Genomic DNA, 17543 nt, shown 5'->3' with positions numbered 1-17543 from the left:
CACAAATGATGAAAATGACAATATTACTGTAAATCCAATGAATAAACAAGTTGAAACTGCTTGAATATGCTGAATCAATATTGTATGTGGTTGATCAGTGAAAGTACGAGTTAGTTCTTGTGAAATATAAACTTTCTTCCAAAATTGAGGTCGGTTTCTCGTCTGGAGCACGTTTTTGGCCACAAATGATGAAAATGACAATATTACTCTAAATCCAATGAATAAACAAGTTTAAACTGCTCTAATATATGCTGAATCAATATTGTATGTGGTTGATCAGTGAAAGTACGATTTTGTTCTTGGGAAATATAAACATTTTTCCAAAATCAAACTCAGTATCTCGTCTGGAGCACGTTTTTGGCCACAAATGATGAAAATGACAATATTACTCTAAATCAAATGAATAAACAAGTTGAAAATGCTCTAATATGCTGAATCACTATTGTATGTGGTTGATCAGTGAAAGTACGAGTTAGTTCTTGTGAAATATAAACATTTTTCCAAAATCAAGCTCGGTTTCTCGTCTGGAGCACGTTTATGGCCAAAATGATGAAAATGACAATATTACTCTAAATCCAATGAATAAACAAGTTGAAACTGCTCTAATATGCTGAATCAATATTGAATGTGGTTGATCAGTGAAACTAGGAGTTAGTTCTTGTGAAATATAAACTTTTGTCCAAAATTGAGTTCGGTTTCTCGTCTGGAGCACGTTTATGGCCACAAATGATGAAAATGACAATATTACTGTAAATCCAATGAATAAACAAGTTGAAACTGCTTGAATATGCTGAATCAATATTGTATGTGGTTGATCAGTGAAAGTACGAGTTAGTTCTTGTGAAATATAAACTATTTTCCAAAATTAAACTCATTTTCTCGTCTGGAGCACGTTTTTGGCCACAAATGATGAAGATGACAATATTACTCTAAATCCAATGAATAAACAAGTTGAAACTGCTCTAATATGCTGAATCAATATTGTATGTGGTTGATCAGTGAAAGTACGAGTTAGTTCTTGTGAAATATAAACTTTCTTCCAAAATTGAGGTCGGTTTCTCGTCTGGAGCACGTTTTTGGCCACAAATGATGAAAATGACAATATTACTCTAAATCCATTGAATAAACAAGTTGAAACTGCTCTAATATGCTGAATCAATATTGTATGTGGTTGATCAGTGAAAGTACGATTTTGTTCTTGGGAAATATAAACATTTTTCCAAAATCAAACTCAGTATCTCGTCTGGAGCACGTTTCTGGCCACAAATGATGAAAATGACAATATTACTGTAAATCCAATGAATAAACAAGTTGAAACTGCTTGAATATGCTGAATCAATATTGTATGTGGTTGATCAGTGAAAGTACGAGTTAGTTCTTGTGAAATATAAACTTTCTTCCAAAATTGAGGTCGGTTTCTCGTCTGGAGCACGTTTTTGGCCACAAATGATGAAAATGACAATATTACTCTAAATCCAATGAATAAACAAGTTGAAACTGCTCTAATATATGCTGAATCAATATTGTATGTGGTTGATCAGTGAAAGTACGATTTTGTTCTTGGGAAATATAAACATTTTTCCAAAATCAAACTCAGTATCTCGTCTGGAGCACGTTTCTGGCCACAAATGATGAAAATGACAATATTACTGTAAATCCAATGAATAATCAATTTGAAACTGCTCTAATATATGCTGAATCAATATTGTATGTGGTTGATCAGTGAAAGTACGAGTTAGTTCTTGTGAAATATAAACATTTTTCCAAAATCAAGCTCGGTTTCTCGTCTGGAGCACGTTTATGGCCAAAATGATGAAAATGACAATATTACTCTAAATCCAATGAATAAACAAGTTGAAACTGCTCTAATATGCTGAATCAATATTGTATGTGGGTTGATCAGTGAAAGTACGAGTTAGTTCTTGTGAAATATAAACTATTTTCCAAAATTAAACTCAGTTTCTCGTCCGGAGCACGTTTTTGGCCACAAATGATGAAAATGACAATATTACTCTAAATCCAATGAATAAACAAGTTGAAACTGCTCTAATATGCTGAATCAATATTGAATGTGGTTGATCAGTGAAAGTACGAGTTAGTTCTAGTGAAATATAAACATTTTTCCAAAATTGAGGTCGGTTTCTCGTCTGGAGCACGTTTTTGGCCACAAATGATGAAAATGACAATATTACTCTAAATCCAATGAATAAACAAGTTGAAACTGCTTGAATATGCTGAATCAATATTGTATGTGGTTGATCAGTGAAAGTACGAGTTAGTTCTTGTGAAATATAAACTATTTTCCAAAATTAAACTCAGTTTCTCGTCTGGAGCACGTTTTTGGCCACAAATGATGAAAATGACAATATTACTCTAAATCCAATGAATAAACAAGTTGAAACTGCTCTAATATGCTGAATCAATATTGAATGTGGTTGATCAGTGAAAGTACGAGTTAGTTCTTGTGAAATATAAACATTTTTCCAAAATTGAGGTCGGTTTCTCGTCTGGAGCACGTTTTTGGCCACAAATGATGAAAATGACAATATTACTCTAAATCAAATGAATAAACAAGTTGAAAATGCTCTAATATGCTGAATCACTATTGTATGTGGTTGATCAGTGAAAGTACGAGTTAGTTCTTGTGAAATATAAACATTTTTCCAAAATTGAGGTCGGTTTCTCGTCTGGAGCACGTTTTTGGCCACAAATGATGAAAATGACAATATTACTCTAAATCCAATGAATAAACAAGTTGAAACTGCTCTAATATGCTGAATCAATATTGTATGTGGTTGATCAGTGAAAGTACGATTTTGTTCTTGGGAAATATAAACATTTTTCCAAAATCAAACTCAGTATCTCGTCTGGAGCACGTTTCTGGCCACAAATGATGAAAATGACAATATTACTATAAATCCAATGAATAAACAAGTTGAAACTACTTGAATATGCTGAATCAATATTGTATGTGGTTGATCAGTGAAAGTACGAGTTAGTTCTTGTGAAATATAAACATTTTTCCAAAATCAAGCTCGGTTTCTCGTCTGGAGCACGTTTATGGCCAAAATGATGAAAATGACAATATTACTCTAAATCCAATGAATAAACAAGTTGAAACTGCTCTAATATGCTGAATCAATATTGTATGTGGTTGATCAGTGAAAGTACGAGTTAGTTCTTGTGAAATATAAACTTTCTTCCAAAATTGAGGTCGGTTTCTCGTCTGGAGCACGTTTTTGGCCACAAATGATGAAAATGACAATATTACTCTAAATCCATTGAATAAACAAGTTGAAACTGCTCTAATATGCTGAATCAATATTGTATGTGGTTGATCAGTGAAAGTACGATTTTGTTCTTGGGAAATATAAACATTTTTCCAAAATCAAACTCAGTATCTCGTCTGGAGCACGTTTCTGGCCAAAAATGATGAAAATGACAATATTACTCTAAATCCAATGAATAAACAAGTTGAAACTGCTCTAATATGCTGAATCAATATTGAATGTGGTTGATCAGTGAAACTACGAGTTAGTTCTTGTGAAATATAAACTTTTGTCCAAAATCAAACTCAGTATCTCGTCTGGAGCACGTTTTTGGCCACAAATGATGAAAATGACAATATTACTCTAAATCAAATGAATAAACAAGTTGAAAATGCTCTAATATGCTGAATCACTATTGTATGTGGTTGATCAGTGAAAGTACGAGTTAGTTCTTGTGAAATATAAACATTTTTCCAAAATTGAGGTCGGTTTCTCGTCTGGAGCACGTTTTTGGCCACAAATGATGAAAATGACAATATTACTCTAAATCCAATGAATAAACAAGTTGAAACTGCTCTAATATGCTGAATCAATATTGTATGTGGTTGATCAGTGAAAGTACGATTTTGTTCTTGGGAAATATAAACATTTTTCCAAAATCAAACTCAGTATCTCGTCTGGAGCACGTTTCTGGCCACAAATGATGAAAATAACAATATTACTATAAATCCAATGAATAAACAAGTTGAAACTACTTGAATATGCTGAATCAATATTGTATGTGGTTGATCAGTGAAAGTACGAGTTAGTTCTTGTGAAATATAAACATTTTTCCAAAATCAAGCTCGGTTTCTCGTCTGGAGCACGTTTATGGCCAAAATGATGAAAATGACAATATTACTCTAAATCCAATGAATAAACAAGTTGAAACTGCTCTAATATGCTGAATCAATATTGTATGTGGTTGATCAGTGAAAGTACGAGTTAGTTCTTGTGAAATATAAACTTTCTTCCAAAATTGAGGTCGGTTTCTCGTCTGGAGCACGTTTTTGGCCACAAATGATGAAAATGACAATATTACTCTAAATCCATTGAATAAACAAGTTGAAACTGCTCTAATATGCTGAATCAATATTGTATGTGGTTGATCAGTGAAAGTACGATTTTGTTCTTGGGAAATATAAACATTTTTCCAAAATCAAACTCAGTATCTCGTCTGGAGCACGTTTCTGGCCACAAATGATGAAAATGACAATATTACTCTAAATCCAATGAATAAACAAGTTGAAACTGCTCTAATATGCTGAATCAATATTGAATGTGGTTGATCAGTGAAACTACGAGTTAGTTCTTGTGAAATATAAACTTTTGTCCAAAATTGAGTTCGGTTTCTCGTCTGGAGCACGTTTAGGCCACAAATGATGAAAATGACAATATTACTGTAAATCCAATGAATAAACAAGTTGAAACTGCTTGAATATGCTGAATCAATATTGTATGTGGTTGATCAGTGAAAGTACGAGTTAGTTCTTGTGAAATATAAACTATTTTCCAAAATTGAGGTCGGTTTCTCGTCTGGAGCACGTTTTTGGCCACAAATGATGAAAATGACAATATTACTCTAAATCCATTGAATAAACAAGTTGAAACTGCTCTAATATGCTGAATCAATATTGTATGTGGTTGATCAGTGAAAGTACGATTTTGTTCTTGGGAAATATAAACATTTTTCCAAAATCAAACTCAGTATCTCGTCTGGAGCACGTTTCTGGCCACAAATGATGAAAATGACAATATTACTGTAAATCCAATGAATAAACAAGTTGAAACTGCTTGAATATGCTGAATCAATATTGTATGTGGTTGATCAGTGAAAGTACGAGTTAGTTCTTGTGAAATATAAACATTTTTCCAAAATCAAGCTCGGTTTCTCGTCTGGAGCACGTTTATGGCCAAAATGATGAAAATGACAATATTACTCTAAATCCAATGAATAAACAAGTTGAAACTGCTCTAATATGCTGTATCAATATTGTATGTGGTTGATCAGTGAAAATACGAGTTAGTTCTTGTGAAATATAAACTTTCTTCCAAAATTGAGGTCGGTTTCTCGTCTGGAGCACGTTTTTGGCCACAAATGATGAAAATGACAATATTACTCTAAATCCAATGAATAAACAAGTTGAAACTGCTCTAATATGCTGAATCAATATTGTATGTGGTTGATCAGTGAAAGTACGATTTTGTTCTTGGGAAATATAAACATTTTTCCAAAATCAAACTCAGTATCTCGTCTGGAGCACGTTTCTGGCCACAAATGATGAAAATGACAATATTACTGTAAATCCAATGAATAAACAAGTTGAAACTGCTTGAATATGCTGAATCAATATTGTATGTGGTTGATCAGTGAAAGTACGAGTTAGTTCTTGTGAAATATAAACTTTCTTCCAAAATTGAGGTCGGTTTCTCGTCTGGAGCACGTTTTTGGCCACAAATGATGAAAATGACAATATTACTCTAAATCCATTGAATAAACAAGTTGAAACTGCTCTAATATGCTGAATCAATATTGTATGTGGTTGATCAGTGAAAGTACGATTTTGTTCTTGGGAAATATAAACATTTTTCCAAAATCAAACTCAGTATCTCGTCTGGAGCACGTTTATGGCCAAAATGATGAAAATGACAATATTACTCTAAATCCAATGAATAAACAAGTTGAAACTGCTCTAATATGCTGAATCAATATTGTATGTGGTTGATCAGTGAAAGTACGAGTTAGTTCTTGTGAAAAATAAACTTTCTTCCAAAATTGAGGTCGGTTTCTCGTTTGGAGCACGTTTTTGGCCACAAATGATGAAAATGACATTATTACTGTAAATCCAATGAATAAACAAGTTGAAACTGCTCTAATATGCTGAATCAATATTGTATGTGGTTGATCAGTGAAAGTACGAGTTAGTTCTTGTGAAATATAAACTATTTTCCAAAATTAAACTCAGTTTCTCGTCTGGAGCACGTTTTTGGCCACAAATGATGAAAATGACAATATTACTCTAAATCCATTGAATAAACAAGTTGAAACTGCTCTAATATGCTGAATCAATATTGTATGTGGTTGATCAGTGAAAGTACGATTTTGTTCTTGGGAAATATAAACATTTTTCCAAAATCAAACTCAGTATCTCGTCTGGAGCACGTTTCTGGCCACAAATGATGAAAATGACAATATTACTGTAAATCCAATGAATAAACAAGTTGAAACTGCTTGAATATGCTGAATCAATATTGTATGTGGTTGATCAGTGAAAGTACGAGTTAGTTCTTGTGAAATATAAACTTTCTTCCAAAATTGAGGTCGGTTTCTCGTCTGGAGCACGTTTTTGGCCACAAATGATGAAAATGACAATATTACTCTAAATCCAATGAATAAACAAGTTGAAACTGCTCTAATATGCTGAATCAATATTGTATATGGTTGATCAGTGAAAGTACGAGTTAGTTCTTGTGAAATATAAACATTTTTCCAAAATCAAGCTCGGTTTCTCGTCTGGAGCACGTTTATGGCCAAAATGATGAAAATGACAATATTACTCTAAATCCAATGAATAAACAAGTTGAAACTGCTCTAATATGCTGAATCAATATTGAATGTGGTTGATCAGTGAAACTACGAGTTAGTTCTTGTGAAATATAAACTTTTGTCCAAAATTGAGTTCGGTTTCTCGTCTGGAGCACGTTTAGGCCACAAATGATGAAAATGACAATATTACTCTAAATCCAATGAATAAACAAGTTGAAACTGCTCTAATATGCTGAATCAATATTGTATGTGGTTGATCAGTGAAAGTACGAGTTAGTTCTTGTGAAATATAAACATTTTTCCAAAATCAAACTCAGTATCTCGTCTGGAGCACGTTTCTGGCCACAAATGATGAAAATGACAATATTACTGTAAATCCAATGAATAATCAATTTGAAACTGCTTGAATATGCTGAATCAATATTGTATGTGGTTGATCAGTGAAAGTACGAGTTAGTTCTTGTGAAATATAAACATTTTTCCAAAATCAAGCTCGGTTTCTCGTCTGGAGCACGTTTATGGCCAAAATGATGAAAATGACAATATTACTCTAAATCCAATGAATAAACAAGTTGAAACTGCTCTAATATGCTGAATCAATATTGTATGTGGTTGATCAGTGAAAGTACGAGTTAGTTCTTGTGAAATATAAACTATTTTCCAAAATTAAACTCAGTTTCTCGTCTGGAGCACGTTTTTGGCCACAAATGATGAAGATGACAATATTACTCTAAATCCAATGAATAAACAAGTTGAAACTGCTCTAATATGCTGAATCAATATTGTATGTGGTTGATCAGTGAAAGTACGAGTTAGTTCTTGTGAAAAATAAACTTTCTTCCAAAATTGAGGTCGGTTTCTCGTCTGGAGCACGTTTTTGGCCACAAATGATGAAAATGACAATATTACTCTAAATCCAATGAATAAACAAGTTGAAACTGCTCTAATATGCTGAATCAATATTGAATGTGGTTGATCAGTGAAACTACGAGTTAGTTCTTGTGAAATATAAACTTTTGTCCAAAATTGAGTTCGGTTTCTCGTCTGGAGCACGTTTAGGCCACAAATGATGAAAATGACAATATTACTGTAAATCCAATGAATAAACAAGTTGAAACTGCTCTAATATGCTGAATCAATATTGTATGTGGTTGATCAGTGAAAGTACGATTTTGTTCTTGGGAAATATAAACATTTTTCCAAAATCAAACTCAGTATCTCGTCTGGAGCACGTTTCTGGCCACAAATGATGAAAATGACAATATTACTGTAAATCCAATGAATAAACAAGTTGAAACTGCTTGAATATGCTGAATCAATATTGTATGTGGTTGATCAGTGAAAGTACGAGTTAGTTCTTGTGAAATATAAACTTTCTTCCAAAATTGAGGTCGGTTTCTCGTCTGGAGCACGTTTTTGGCCACAAATGATGAAAATTACAATATTACTCTAAATCCAATGAATAAACAAGTTGAAACTGCTCTAATATATGCTGAATCAATATTGTATGTGGTTGATCAGTGAAAGTACGATTTTGTTCTTGGGAAATATAAACATTTTTCCAAAATCAAACTCAGTATCTCGTCTGGAGCACGTTTCTGGCCACAAATGATGAAAATGACAATATTACTGTAAATCCAATGAATAATCAATTTGAAACTGCTTGAATATGCTGAATCAATATTGTATGTGGTTGATCAGTGAAAGTACGAGTTAGTTCTTGTGAAATATAAACTTTCTTCCAAAATTGAGGTCGGTTTCTTGTCTGGAGCACGTTTTTGGCCACAAATGATGAAAATGACAATATTACTCTAAATCCAATGAATAAACAAGTTTAAACTGCTCTAATATATGCTGAATCAATATTGTATGTGGTTGATCAGTGAAAGTACGATTTTGTTCTTGGGAAATATAAACATTTTTCCAAAATCAAAATTAAGTATCTCGTCTGGAGCACGTTTTTGGCCACAAATGATGAAAATGACAATATTACTCTAAATCAAATGAATAAACAAGTTGAAAATGCTCTAATATGCTGAATCACTATTGTATATGGTTGATCAGTGAAAGTACGAGTTAGTTCTTGTGAAATATAAACATTTTTCCAAAATCAAGCTCGGTTTCTCGTCTGGAGCACGTTTATGGCCAAAATGATGAAAATGACAATATTACTCTAAATCCAATGAATAAACAAGTTGAAACTGCTCTAATATGCTGAATCAATATTGAATGTGGTTGATCAGTGAAACTACGAGTTAGTTCTTGTGAAATATAAACTTTTGTCCAAAATTGAGTTCGGTTTCTCGTCTGGAGCACGTTTAGGCCACAAATGATGAAAATGACAATATTACTGTAAATCCAATGAATAAACAAGTTGAAACTGCTTGAATATGCTGAATCAATATTGTATGTGGTTGATCAGTGAAAGTACGAGTTAGTTCTTGTGAAATATAAACTATTTTCCAAAATTAAACTCAGTTTCTCGTCTGGAGCACGTTTTTGGCCACAAATGATGAAGATGACAATATTACTCTAAATCCAATGAATAAACAAGTTGAAACTGCTCTAATATGCTGAATCAATATTGTATGTGGTTGATCAGTGAAAGTACGAGTTAGTTCTTGTGAAATATAAACTTTCTTCCAAAATTGAGGTCGGTTTCTCGTCTGGAGCACGTTTTTGGCCACAAATGATGAAAATGACAATATTACTCTAAATCCATTGAATAAACAAGTTGAAACTGCTCTAATATGCTGAATCAATATTGTATGTGGTTGATCAGTGAAAGTACGATTTTGTTCTTGGGAAATATAAACATTTTTCCAAAATCAAACTCAGTATCTCGTCTGGAGCACGTTTCTGGCCACAAATGATGAAAATGACAATATTACTGTAAATCCAATGAATAAACAAGTTGAAACTGCTTGAATATGCTGAATCAATATTGTATGTGGTTGATCAGTGAAAGTACGAGTTAGTTCTTGTGAAATATAAACTTTCTTCCAAAATTGAGGTTGGTTTCTCGTCTGGAGCACGTTTTTGGCCACAAATGATGAAAATGACAATATTACTCTAAATCCAATGAATAAACAAGTTGAAACTGCTCTAATATGCTGAATCAATATTGTATATGGTTGATCAGTGAAAGTACGAGTTAGTTCTTGTGAAATATAAACATTTTTCCAAAATCAAGCTCGGTTTCTCGTCTGGAGCACGTTTATGGCCAAAATGATGAAAATGACAATATTACTCTAAATCCAATGAATAAACAAGTTGAAACTGCTCTAATATGCTGAATCAATATTGAATGTGGTTGATCAGTGAAACTACGAGTTAGTTCTTGTGAAATATAAACTTTTGTCCAAAATTGAGTTCGGTTTCTCGTCTGGAGCACGTTTAGGCCACAAATGATGAAAATGACAATATTACTGTAAATCCAATGAATAAACAAGTTGAAACTGCTTGAATATGCTGAATCAATATTGTATGTGGTTGATCAGTGAAAGTACGAGTTAGTTCTTGTGAAATATAAACTATTTTCCAAAATTAAACTCAGTTTCTCGTCTGGAGCACGTTTTTGGCCACAAATGATGAAGATGACAATATTACTCTAAATCCAATGAATAAACAAGTTGAAACTGCTCTAATATGCTGAATCAATATTGTATGTGGTTGATCAGTGAAAGTACGAGTTAGTTCTTGTGAAAAATAAACTTTCTTCCAAAATTGAGGTCGGTTTCTCGTCTGGAGCACGTTTTTGGCCACAAATGATGAAAATGACAATATTACTCTAAATCCAATGAATAAACAAGTTGAAACTGCTCTAATATATGCTGAATCAATATTGTATGTGGTTGATCAGTGAAAGTACGATTTTGTTCTTGGGAAATATAAACATTTTTCCAAAATCAAACTCAGTATCTCGTCTGGAGCACGTTTCTGGCCACAAATGATGAAAATGACAATATTACTGTAAATCCAATGAATAATCAATTTGAAACTGCTTGAATATGCTGAATCAATATTGTATGTGGTTGATCAGTGAAAGTACGAGTTAGTTCTTGTGAAATATAAACATTTTTCCAAAATCAAGCTCGGTTTCTCGTCTGGAGCACGTTTATGGCCAAAATGATGAAAATGACAATATTACTCTAAATCCAATGAATAAACAAGTTGAAACTGCTCTAATATGCTGAATCAATATTGTATGTGGTTGATCAGTGAAAGTACGAGTTAGTTCTTGTGAAATATAAACATTTTTCCAAAATCAAGCTCGGTTTCTCGTCTGGAGCACGTTTATGGCCAAAATGATGAAAATGACAATATTACTCTAAATCCAATGAATAAACAAGTTGAAACTGCTCTAATATGCTGAATCAATATTGTATGTGGTTGATCAGTGAAAGTACGAGTTAGTTCTTGTGAAAAATAAACTTTCTTCCAAAATTGAGGTCGGTTTCTCGTTTGGAGCACGTTTTTGGCCACAAATGATGAAAATGACATTATTACTGTAAATCCAATGAATAAACAAGTTGAAACTGCTCTAATATGCTGAATCAATATTGAATGTGGTTGATCAGTGAAACTACGAGTTAGTTCTTGTGAAATATAAACTTTTGTCCAAAATTGAGTTCGGTTTCTCGTCTGGAGCACGTTTAGGCCACAAATGATGAAAATGACAATATTACTCTAAATCCAATGAATAAACAAGTTGAAACTGCTCTAATATGCTGAATCAATATTGTATGTGGTTGATCAGTGAAAGTACGAGTTAGTTCTTGTGAAATATAAACATTTTTCCAAAATCAAACTCAGTATCTCGTCTGGAGCACGTTTCTGGCCACAAATGATGAAAATGACAATATTACTGTAAATCCAATGAATAATCAATTTGAAACTGCTTGAATATGCTGAATCAATATTGTATGTGGTTGATCAGTGAAAGTACGAGTTAGTTCTTGTGAAATATAAACATTTTTCCAAAATCAAGCTCGGTTTCTCGTCTGGAGCACGTTTATGGCCAAAATGATGAAAATGACAATATTACTCTAAATCCAATGAATAAACAAGTTGAAACTGCTCTAATATGCTGAATCAATATTGTATGTGGTTGATCAGTGAAAGTACGAGTTAGTTCTTGTGAAATATAAACTATTTTCCAAAATTAAACTCAGTTTCTCGTCTGGAGCACGTTTTTGGCCACAAATGATGAAGATGACAATATTACTCTAAATCCAATGAATAAACAAGTTGAAACTGCTCTAATATGCTGAATCAATATTGTATGTGGTTGATCAGTGAAAGTACGAGTTAGTTCTTGTGAAAAATAAACTTTCTTCCAAAATTGAGGTCGGTTTCTCGTCTGGAGCACGTTTTTGGCCACAAATGATGAAAATGACAATATTACTCTAAATCCAATGAATAAACAAGTTGAAACTGCTCTAATATGCTGAATCAATATTGAATGTGGTTGATCAGTGAAACTACGAGTTAGTTCTTGTGAAATATAAACTTTTGTCCAAAATTGAGTTCGGTTTCTCGTCTGGAGCACGTTTAGGCCACAAATGATGAAAATGACAATATTACTGTAAATCCAATGAATAAACAAGTTGAAACTGCTCTAATATGCTGAATCAATATTGTATGTGGTTGATCAGTGAAAGTACGATTTTGTTCTTGGGAAATATAAACATTTTTCCAAAATCAAACTCAGTATCTCGTCTGGAGCACGTTTCTGGCCACAAATGATGAAAATGACAATATTACTGTAAATCCAATGAATAAACAAGTTGAAACTGCTTGAATATGCTGAATCAATATTGTATGTGGTTGATCAGTGAAAGTACGAGTTAGTTCTTGTGAAATATAAACTTTCTTCCAAAATTGAGGTCGGTTTCTCGTCTGGAGCACGTTTTTGGCCACAAATGATGAAAATTACAATATTACTCTAAATCCAATGAATAAACAAGTTGAAACTGCTCTAATATATGCTGAATCAATATTGTATGTGGTTGATCAGTGAAAGTACGATTTTGTTCTTGGGAAATATAAACATTTTTCCAAAATCAAACTCAGTATCTCGTCTGGAGCACGTTTCTGGCCACAAATGATGAAAATGACAATATTACTGTAAATCCAATGAATAATCAATTTGAAACTGCTTGAATATGCTGAATCAATATTGTATGTGGTTGATCAGTGAAAGTACGAGTTAGTTCTTGTGAAATATAAACATTTTTCCAAAATCAAGCTCGGTTTCTCGTCTGGAGCACGTTTATGGCCAAAATGATGAAAATGACAATATTACTCTAAATCCAATGAATAAACAAGTTGAAACTGCTCTAATATGCTGAATCAATATTGTATGTGGTTGATCAGTGAAAGTACGAGTTAGTTCTTGTGAAATATAAACTATTTTCCAAAATTAAACTCAGTTTCTCGTCTGGAGCACGTTTTTGGCCACAAATGATGAAGATGACAATATTACTCTAAATCCAATGAATAAACAAGTTGAAACTGCTCTAATATGCTGAATCAATATTGTATGTGGTTGATCAGTGAAAGTACGAGTTAGTTCTTGTGAAATATAAACTTTCTTCCAAAATTGAGGTCGGTTTCTCGTCTGGAGCACGTTTTTGGCCACAAATGATGAAAATGACAATATTACTCTAAATCCAATGAATAAACAAGTTGAAACTGCTCTAATATGCTGAATCAATATTGTATGTGGTTGATCAGTGAAAGTACGATTTTGTTCTTGGGAAATATAAACATTTTTCCAAAATCAAACTCAGTATCTCGTCTGGAGCACGTTTCTGGCCACAAATGATGAAAATGACAATATTACTGTAAATCCAATGAATAAACAAGTTGAAACTGCTTGAATATGCTGAATCAATATTGTATGTGGTTGATCAGTGAAAGTACGAGTTAGTTCTTGTGAAATATAAACTTTCTTCCAAAATTGAGGTCGGTTTCTTGTCTGGAGCACGTTTTTGGCCACAAATGATGAAAATGACAATATTACTCTAAATCCAATGAATAAACAAGTTTAAACTGCTCTAATATATGCTGAATCAATATTGTATGTGGTTGATCAGTGAAAGTACGATTTTGTTCTTGGGAAATATAAACATTTTTCCAAAATCAAAATTAAGTATCTCGTCTGGAGCACGTTTTTGGCCACAAATGATGAAAATGACAATATTACTCTAAATCAAATGAATAAACAAGTTGAAAATGCTCTAATATGCTGAATCACTATTGTATATGGTTGATCAGTGAAAGTACGAGTTAGTTCTTGTGAAATATAAACATTTTTCCAAAATCAAGCTCGGTTTCTCGTCTGGAGCACGTTTATGGCCAAAATGATGAAAATGACAATATTACTCTAAATCCAATGAATAAACAAGTTGAAACTGCTCTAATATGCTGAATCAATATTGAATGTGGTTGATCAGTGAAACTACGAGTTAGTTCTTGTGAAATATAAACTTTTGTCCAAAATTGAGTTCGGTTTCTCGTCTGGAGCACGTTTAGGCCACAAATGATGAAAATGACAATATTACTGTAAATCCAATGAATAAACAAGTTGAAACTGCTTGAATATGCTGAATCAATATTGTATGTGGTTGATCAGTGAAAGTACGAGTTAGTTCTTGTGAAATATAAACTATTTTCCAAAATTAAACTCAGTTTCTCGTCTGGAGCACGTTTTTGGCCACAAATGATGAAGATGACAATATTACTCTAAATCCAATGAATAAACAAGTTGAAACTGCTCTAATATGCTGAATCAATATTGTATGTGGTTGATCAGTGAAAGTACGAGTTAGTTCTTGTGAAATATAAACTTTCTTCCAAAATTGAGGTCGGTTTCTCGTCTGGAGCACGTTTTTGGCCACAAATGATGAAAATGACAATATTACTCTAAATCCATTGAATAAACAAGTTGAAACTGCTCTAATATGCTGAATCAATATTGTATGTGGTTGATCAGTGAAAGTACGATTTTGTTCTTGGGAAATATAAACATTTTTCCAAAATCAAACTCAGTATCTCGTCTGGAGCACGTTTCTGGCCACAAATGATGAAAATGACAATATTACTGTAAATCCAATGAATAAACAAGTTGAAACTGCTTGAATATGCTGAATCAATATTGTATGTGGTTGATCAGTGAAAGTACGAGTTAGTTCTTGTGAAATATAAACTTTCTTCCAAAATTGAGGTCGGTTTCTCGTCTGGAGCACGTTTTTGGCCACAAATGATGAAAATGACAATATTACTCTAAATCCAATGAATAAACAAGTTGAAACTGCTCTAATATGCTGAATCAATATTGTATATGGTTGATCAGTGAAAGTACGAGTTAGTTCTTGTGAAATATAAACATTTTTCCAAAATCAAGCTCGGTTTCTCGTCTGGAGCACGTTTATGGCCAAAATGATGAAAATGACAATATTACTCTAAATCCAATGAATAAACAAGTTGAAACTGCTCTAATATGCTGAATCAATATTGAATGTGGTTGATCAGTGAAACTACGAGTTAGTTCTTGTGAAATATAAACTTTTGTCCAAAATTGAGTTCGGTTTCTCGTCTGGAGCACGTTTAGGCCACAAATGATGAAAATGACAATATTACTGTAAATCCAATGAATAAACAAGTTGAAACTGCTTGAATATGCTGAATCAATATTGTATGTGGTTGATCAGTGAAAGTACGAGTTAGTTCTTGTGAAATATAAACTATTTTCCAAAATTAAACTCAGTTTCTCGTCTGGAGCACGTTTTTGGCCACAAATGATGAAGATGACAATATTACTCTAAATCCAATGAATAAACAAGTTGAAACTGCTCTAATATGCTGAATCAATATTGTATGTGGTTGATCAGTGAAAGTACGAGTTAGTTCTTGTGAAATATAAACTTTCTTCCAAAATTGAGGTCGGTTTCTCGTCTGGAGCACGTTTTTGGCCACAAATGATGAAAATGACAATATTACTCTAAATCCATTGAATAAACAAGTTGAAACTGCTCTAATATGCTGAATCAATATTGTATGTGGTTGATCAGTGAAAGTACGATTTTGTTCTTGGGAAATATAAACATTTTTCCAAAATCAAACTCAGTATCTCGTCTGGAGCACGTTTCTGGCCACAAATGATGAAAATGACAATATTACTGTAAATCCAATGAATAAACAAGTTGAAACTGCTTGAATATGCTGAATCAATATTGTATGTGGTTGATCAGTGAAAGTACGAGTTAGTTCTTGTGAAATATAAACTTTCTTCCAAAATTGAGGTCGGTTTCTCGTCTGGAGCACGTTTTTGGCCACAAATGATGAAAATGACAATATTACTCTAAATCCAATGAATAAACAAGTTGAAACTGCTCTAATATGCTGAATCAATATTGTATATGGTTGATCAGTGAAAGTACGAGTTAGTTCTTGTGAAATATAAACATTTTTCCAAAATCAAGCTCGGTTTCTCGTCTGGAGCACGTTTATGGCCAAAATGATGAAAATGACAATATTACTCTAAATCCAATGAATAAACAAGTTGAAACTGCTCTAATATGCTAAATCAATATTGAATGTGGTTGATCAGTGAAACTACGAGTTAGTTCTTGTGAAATATAAACTTTTGTCCAAAATTGAGTTCGGTTTCTCGTCTGGAGCACGTTTAGGCCACAAATGATGAAAATGACAATATTACTGTAAATCCAATGAATAAACAAGTTGAAACTGGTTGAATATGCTGAATCAATATTGTATGTGGTTGATCAGTGAAAGTACGAGTTAGTTCTTGTGAAATATAAACTATTTTCCAAAATTAAACTCAGTTTCTCGTCTGGAGCACGTTTTTGGCCACAAATGATGAAGATGACAATATTACTCTAAATCCAATGAATAAACAAGTTGAAACTGCTCTAATATGCTGAATCAATATTGTATGTGGTTGATCAGTGAAAGTACGAGTTAGTTCTTGTGAAAAATAAACTTTCTTCCAAAATTGAGGTCGGTTTCTCGTCTGGAGCACGTTTTTGGCCACAAATGATGAAAATGACAATATTACTCTAAATCCAATGAATAAACAAGTTGAAACTGCTCTAATATATGCTGAATCAATATTGTATGTGGTTGATCAGTGAAAGTACGATTTTGTTCTTGGGAAATATAAACATTTTTCCAAAATCAAACTCAGTATCTCGTCTGGAGCACGTTTCTGGCCACAAATGATGAAAATGACAATATTACTGTAAATCCAATGAATAATCAATTTGAAACTGCTTGAATATGCTGAATCAATATTGTATGTGGTTGATCAGTGAAAGTACGAGTTAGTTCTTGTGAAATATAAACATTTTTCCAAAATCAAGCTCGGTTTCTCGTCTGGAGCACGTTTATGGCCAAAATGATGAAAATGACAATATTACTCTAAATCCAATGAATAAACAAGTTGAAACTGCTCTAATATGCTGAATCAATATTGTATGTGGTTGATCAGTGAAAGTACGAGTTAGTTCTTGTGAAATATAAACATTTTTCCAAAATCAAGCTCGGTTTCTCGTCTGGAGCACGTTTATGGCCAAAATGATGAAAATGACAATATTACTCTAAATCCAATGAATAAACAAGTTGAAACTGCTCTAATATGCTGAATCAATATTGTATGTGGT

Source organism: Lipophrys pholis (genome assembly GCF_963383615.2).
Source record: "Lipophrys pholis genome assembly, chromosome: 12".
In the NCBI taxonomy this organism is placed as follows: domain Eukaryota; kingdom Metazoa; phylum Chordata; class Actinopteri; order Blenniiformes; family Blenniidae; genus Lipophrys; species Lipophrys pholis.
Note: the sequence above shows the minus strand (reverse complement) of the source record.